The sequence below is a fragment of the Salvelinus sp. IW2-2015 genome, linkage group LG7 (genome assembly GCF_002910315.2).
Source record: "Salvelinus sp. IW2-2015 linkage group LG7, ASM291031v2, whole genome shotgun sequence".
NCBI classification, from domain to species: domain Eukaryota; kingdom Metazoa; phylum Chordata; class Actinopteri; order Salmoniformes; family Salmonidae; genus Salvelinus; species Salvelinus sp. IW2-2015.
Window position 1 is genome coordinate 20,040,909 of NC_036847.1, and position 6,980 is coordinate 20,047,888.

Below are 6,980 nucleotides of genomic sequence, written 5' to 3' on the forward strand. Positions count from 1 at the left end.
ACACACACACCACACACACACACACACACAACACACAGAATAGTTAAACACGTCCAACACACACACACCCACACCACACAACAACACACACACACACACACACTCAACACACCACACAACACACAACACACACACACACACACAACACACACACACACACACACACCACACACACACACACACACTCACACCACTTCACTCTACAAATCAAACACACAACACACAATATGCACAGGACACACACATACCCTTCCTACGCTACTGTTCCATTCTGCACAACTAAGTCTCAGTTTGTCCATGTTGTTATTATTTGAAAATAATGATCTGAGCATTGTATGGCTGATGCATAGAACGCCGTACGTCGAACCAGGTACTCAAAATACCAAAACAAAAGGTCAATACATTCAACTATTCTGCCTCCAGAAATGCCTCCTTGTACAGTAGAAGCTCTTTGTATAATAAATATAAAATCAGAGTTGTGTGCCTTCATGTGTTTTGATGGTGCCAGGGGCTAGCAGCAGAAAGCAGCAGCAGCTATTATTGACTGTATTTAATTTTGGTTTGGGTTTGTCCCCTTAGAGTGCACAGCCTGCTCGGTCTCCTTCCTGAGTTGTTATGTCCACTGGAGACTCTGCCTGCCTGGCTATAGCTATCATCCACCAGAACACTGCATGTCTCCTGCTTAGGGTCTAGTGAGTAATACAGGCATTTAGCTAACCACACAGCACTGGGTCTTACTACCCTATTTTAAGGGGAGGGCGCTGGTTAGGGAGAGACTAATGTGCTAAATCAATGGTACTTGGACAATAACAACAGCTGCCACCCCACACCACACCACACCATTTGATGTTGATGTGAGGTGGGGAGTGTGACCCCTGTTCCTGTATTTTTCAGGCTCTAATGATTGTACTCGGTTCCACGTCCAGGTTCAGCTTGATTAATGGCCTGCTTCTGTCTACCACTCCTGCCTGCGGCACCAGGAGGAATATTACTGGCTGGGCCCGATGACACCAGTACTACCAGTCATTCCACAGACCAGACCAGACCGAGCCCACCCCAAAAGAAACGGAAAACAACACCTCACGGCACAACGTGGAGATGGTATGGACACCACACACAACACACACAAACACACTCTATAAACACTCACTCTACACAACACACACAATGTAATAATCTGTAGTATTTTATTTTACATTTGTATAAAGAGTAAATAATGATGTCGACGTCGGCCTTTTGGGTGTATATCGTGACCCCCCCCCCCCCCCCTTTCACTCTCGTTCTTCCCATGTACGGTTTTTACAACGGTCATAAATACCTGGTTGAAACTGCCATGCAGTATTGAGAGAGAGAGTCTACCAGAATAAGAGCTTCTCTTTGTTCAAAACTCCTAATCCCCAAATTGGGAGAACTAAACAATATTTCTACTTTTGAGAATGTGGGAATGGTCCGTGGACACTTAAGGGACAGTCATGTCGAGTGTGTTTCATTTGGTGATCTCATGAAGGACAGGAAACACACATAACTGTATCTCTTAAAGTGTACATTTCCCAGCTGTCAGGTTTACATCTAAATATTGTGAAAATATATGATTGAATATGAAACTATTTGTGAGAAGATGTAATGTCACGTTGGCCTTCTAAACGAGATACTTGTTTAGTTATAAAGTTTTAACTAGTCAGTGGCCACACCCCCATGAGCCCAGACATTACATCATGCGTCATAGAACCGCCCCTTTTTCCACAGAGTATAAAACCCACTTCCTACAAAATGTACATTGAGTCAGAGAACGCCGGAACAGAGTCCCCACGTTGGAATGGATACAATTCTATAGATCATTAGACCATACAGCTATAGTTTGGCTACATGGCTGGAAATGGTTAAACTCTGAGACTATCGATCACTACAGAATAAGAGCAAATCTTAGACGTATAATTACTAGTCTGCAGCTAGAAATTACGTAAGTCTAGTATGAGAATACCGACAACCACGGAAGCATCTTGTCACGATTGTTGTTGGTGGAAGAAGGTGAAGACCAAAGCGCAGCGTGGTAAGTGTTCATTATTTTAATAAACAACTGAACACTGAACAAAACAACAAAAACGACAAACGAACAGTCCTGTAAGGTGACGAAAAACACTAAACAGAAAATAACCACCCACAAACAAAAGTGGGAAAACAGGCTACCTAAMTATGGCTCMCAATCAGAGACAACYATAGACAGCTGCCTCTGATTGAGAACCATACCAGGCCAAACACATAGAAATAGAAAACCTAGACCTACAACATAGAATACCCACCCACATCACACCCTGACCAAACAAAAAATATAATTATACAAAGCAATCTACGGTCAGGGCGTGACACATCTATTCTAAGAACATGGTACGCCTGACGTAACCATTACAACAGACACTATCCAGAGCCGCGGAGAAAGCTACAACCACTAAAGACATTGTGATTTATGGGGAAGTTAACCAGAGACTCTCTGATGAACTGACTCTCCCGCAGACTGACCGGCAATTCAAAAAACGACATACGGGTGTAAATATATACATTGCAATTAATCTCGAATGAGCGMCCGTTCAAGTGCAAAGGATTAACATTTCAATGAATATAATTAAACTGTGTGTAGTGAATCCATTTAGTCTTTCCCGCTCTTTCTCAGTCCCCACCCCTTTCCTTTGTCTACCTAGCCGTCATATCGGCTTCGTCCGCTAGGGACTTTTTCTTTGTATCATGTAGTAACCCAAATATCTACTGTTTGTTTGTTATATAATTCTGTGTGATTATTAAGTTAGTTAGTAAATAAATAATTAAGCCAATTTGTATATCGCTGATTCATGATTTAGGCTAGGGTTCGTGCAGATATCCAAGGGTTTGCGACGTTCAGTAATGAGAACTGATGAGGTAATAATAATTCATTCATAGAAGACTAATTAATCAGATATTAAAATATCTGAAGAGTTATTTTCGGAAAATTATAACTCTATAAATCTCAACATTTTCCATGGTGCCCCGACGTCCTAGTTAATTAACGTTTACATGATTAGTTTAATCACGTAATAATTAAACCTAGAGAACTGATTTGATATAAATGAGTATTCACATTTAATGATAGTTCAGACACAATAAATGTAATAATGTCTTGTACAATGTTTTGTTTTATTTATGATGCAGGCTGTTGTTTTGTAGAGCTGTAATTGTTTTATTTATCATGCACACTGTTGTTTTGTTGAGCTGTAATTGTTTTATTTATCATGTACACTGTTGTTTTGTTGAGCTGTAATTGTTTTATTCCTGTTTGGACCCCAGGAAGAGTAGCTGCTGTCTTGGCAGCTAACGGGGATCCCAATAAATACTAAATACTAATAGAAGGGGGCTTAGACTGGGAGGGTAGGAGAGAGGAGGAGAGCGGAGGAGACCCCCCCAGCTCCCGCCCCACCTACTGACTTCCAAAGGCCTTCTGACATCAGTCAGCCTGCTCTTAGTTTTAGGAAGGTGTCCTGCCCTGAAGCTTGTATCACAGTACAGCACAGGGAAGTGATGTGGGTCAAGTGGTTCAGGAGGACACAAAGCCTGAGCAGCATGATCATCAGGCCACCGTATGGTCTCAACCTCCAGTCTCCCCAACAACTGTGTAGTGTGTAGCATCCTCCAGAGGGGCACCGCAGTCAGGGGTCATCCAGTAGACTGTGCAGGAGGAAGAAGGCAGAAGGGGATGATAAAGAGGCTAGCAGGCCTGTGATTTGTGGTAGTGTGGCTCCCTCCCTCTCCCTATAGGACGAGTCTCATTCGAGAGCTAGCGGGCCAACGCTGATAATACCAAGGACACTGCATCCTATCTCTCCTGCTCTTTCTCTTTTCCTTTTCTCTCCCTCTCTTCACTCTCTTCCAGAGAGAGGCTACCAAACTAGGATCAGCAAATASTCTTCAGGAAAAGTAGGGAGAGGGGGAACAAATTAGGAAACTTAAGGCGCCTCTCTGATTCATACTGTACTCCGTCTGCACTAACCTACTCAAACTTCTCACTCTGTTACTAGCAGCCTAAAGTAAGACACGGGGCGGGGGCATATGCATTTATGTAAACAACAGCTGTCTACATACCACCACAGACAGAGGCGGGCACTAAACCCGCATTCAATGAGCTGTATTCTGCCATAAGCAAACAGGATACGCTCATCCAGAGGCGGTGCTCCTAGTGGCCGGTGACATTAATGCAGGGAAACTTAAATCAGTTTTACCTAATTTCTATCAGCATGTTAAATGTGCAACAAGAGGGACAAAAATTCTAGACCACCTTTACTCCACAAAGCTCTCCCTTGCCATCCATTTGGCAAATCTGACCATAACTCTATCCTCCTGATTCCAAGCTAAAATTAAAGCAGGAAGCACCAGTGATTCGGTCTATAAAAAGTGGTCAGATGAAGCAGATGCTAAACTCCAGGACTGTTTTGCTAGCACAGACTGGAATATGTGGGGATATGTATATGTACGGGATTCTTCCGATGGCATTGAGGAGTACACCATACTCCTCACTGGCTTCATCAATAAGTGCATTGAGGACGTCGTCCCCACAGCGACTGTACGTACATACCCCAACCAGAAGCCATGGATTACAGGCAACATTCGCACTGAGCTAAAGGGTAGAGCTGTCGCTTTCAATGAGCGGGACTCTAACCCGCAAGCCTATAAGAAGTCCCACTATGCCCTCCGACGAACCATCAAACAGGGAAAAACGTCAATACAGGACTAAGATCGAATCGTACTACACCGGCTCCAACGCTCGTCGGATAAGGAAGGGCTTGCAAACTATTACAGACTACAAAGGGAAGCACAGCCGAGAGCTGCCCAGTGACACGAGCCTATCAGACTAAATAACTTCTATGCTCGCTTCGAGGCAAGATACACTGAAAAATGCATGAGAGCCTCAACTGTTCCAGACGACTGTGTGATCACACTCTCCTCAGCCGATGTGAGTAAGACCTTTAAACAGCTCAACATTCACAAGGCCTCTGGGCCAGACAGATTACCAGGACGTGTACTCCGAGCATGCGCTGACCAACTGGCAAATGTCTTCAATGACATTTTCAACTTCTCCTTGTCTGAGTCTGTAATACCAACATACCAACATCAAGCAGACCACCATAGTCCCTGTGCCCAAGAACACTAAGGTAACCTGCCTAAATGACTACCGACCCATAGCACTCACATCTGTAGCCATGAAATGCTTTGAAAGGCTGGTCATGGCTCACATCAACACCATTATCCCAGAAACCCTAGACCCACTCCAATTTGCATACTGCCCCAACAGATCCACAGATGATGCAATCTCTATTGCACTCCACACTACCCTTTCTCACCTGGACAAAAGGAACACCTATCTGAGAATGCTATTCATTGACTACAGCTCAGCGTTCAACACCAACACTCAAAGCTCATCKCTAAGCTAAGGACCCTGAGACTAAACACCTCCCTCTGCAACTGGATCCTGGACTTCCTGACGGGCCACCCCCAGGTGTAAAGTGTAGGTAACAACACATCCACCTCGCTGATCCTTAACACGGGGGACCCTCAGGGGTGCGTACTCAGTCCCCTCCTGTACTCCCTGTTCACTCATGACTGAAGGCACGACTCCAACACCATCATTAAGTTTGCCGATGACGCAACAGTGGTAGGCCTAATCACAGACAACGATGAGACAGTCTATAGGGAGGAGGTCAGAGACCTGACCATGTGGTGCAAGGACAACAACCTCTCCCTCAACGTGATCAAGACAAAGGAGATGATTGTGGACTACAGGAAAAGGAGGACCGAGCACGCTCCCATTCTCATCGACGGGGCTGTAGTGGAGCAGGTTGAGAGCTTCAAGTTCCTTGGCGTCCAATTCACAAACAAACTAACACGGTCCAAGCGCACCAAGACAGTCGTGAAGAGGGTACGACAAAACCTATTCCCCCTCAGGAGACTGAAAAGATTTGGCATGGTCCTCAGATCCTCAAAAGGTTTTACAGCTGCACCATTGAGAGCATCCTGACGGGTTGCATCACTGCCTGGTATGGCAACTGCTCGGCCTCCGACCACAAGGCACTACAGAGGGTAGTGCGTACGGCCCAGTACATCACCGGTGCCAAGCTTCCTGCCATCCAGGACCTCTATACGAGGCGGTGTCAGAGGAAGGCCCTAAAACTTGTCACCCTTGTCCAGCCACCCTAGTCATAGACTGTTCTCTCTGCTACTGCACGGCAAGCGGTACCGGGACGCCAAGTTTAGATACAAGAGGCTTCTAAACAGCTTCTACCCCCAAGCCATAAGACTCCTGAACAGCTAATCAAATGGCTACCCAGACTTTTMRATTGACCTCCCCCCACGCTGCTGCTACTCTCTGTTATTATCTACGCATAGCCACTTTAATAACTCTACCTACATGTACATAATTACCTCAATTAACTCGACACCAGTGCCCCTGAACATTGACACATTGACTATGTACCGTTACACCCTGTATATAGCCCAGCTATTGTTATTTACTGCTGCTCTTTAATTATTTGTTATTCTTATCTCTTACTTTTTTTTTGGTATTTCCTTAAAATTGCATTGTTGGTTAAGGGCTTGTAAGTAAGCATTTCACTGTAAGGTCTACACCTGTTGTATTCGGCGCATGTGACAAATACAATTTGATTTGATTTGAATATTCTACTTCCAACACAAGGAATGGCTCTGAGGGAACATGTCACTCCGCCTTCCCCCTCTAATCTTACTTAAGAGGGACCCTTATGGTTAACAATTAGCCAAGCTAATAATTGAGTATGATGCATGTCCTATGATGGGAATAAATGGCCTACTCCAATCCATTTACTATAGGATCAAGGTTTCTAGCTCTACAATTGTAGCGTAAAGATATTTCATTATTTCAATATTCTGTAAGTGGTCTGAGCACAGGTCTCCTGTGCACACAGACACACACACACACACACACA

General features: G+C 44.5%; 1 pseudogene; it reads right to left on the reverse strand.

Moving 5' to 3' along the window:
* The window catches only part of LOC111966560 (plexin-A1-like), a 299,289-nt pseudogene that overhangs the window by 128,984 nt on the left and 163,325 nt on the right, over positions 1–6,980 (reverse strand).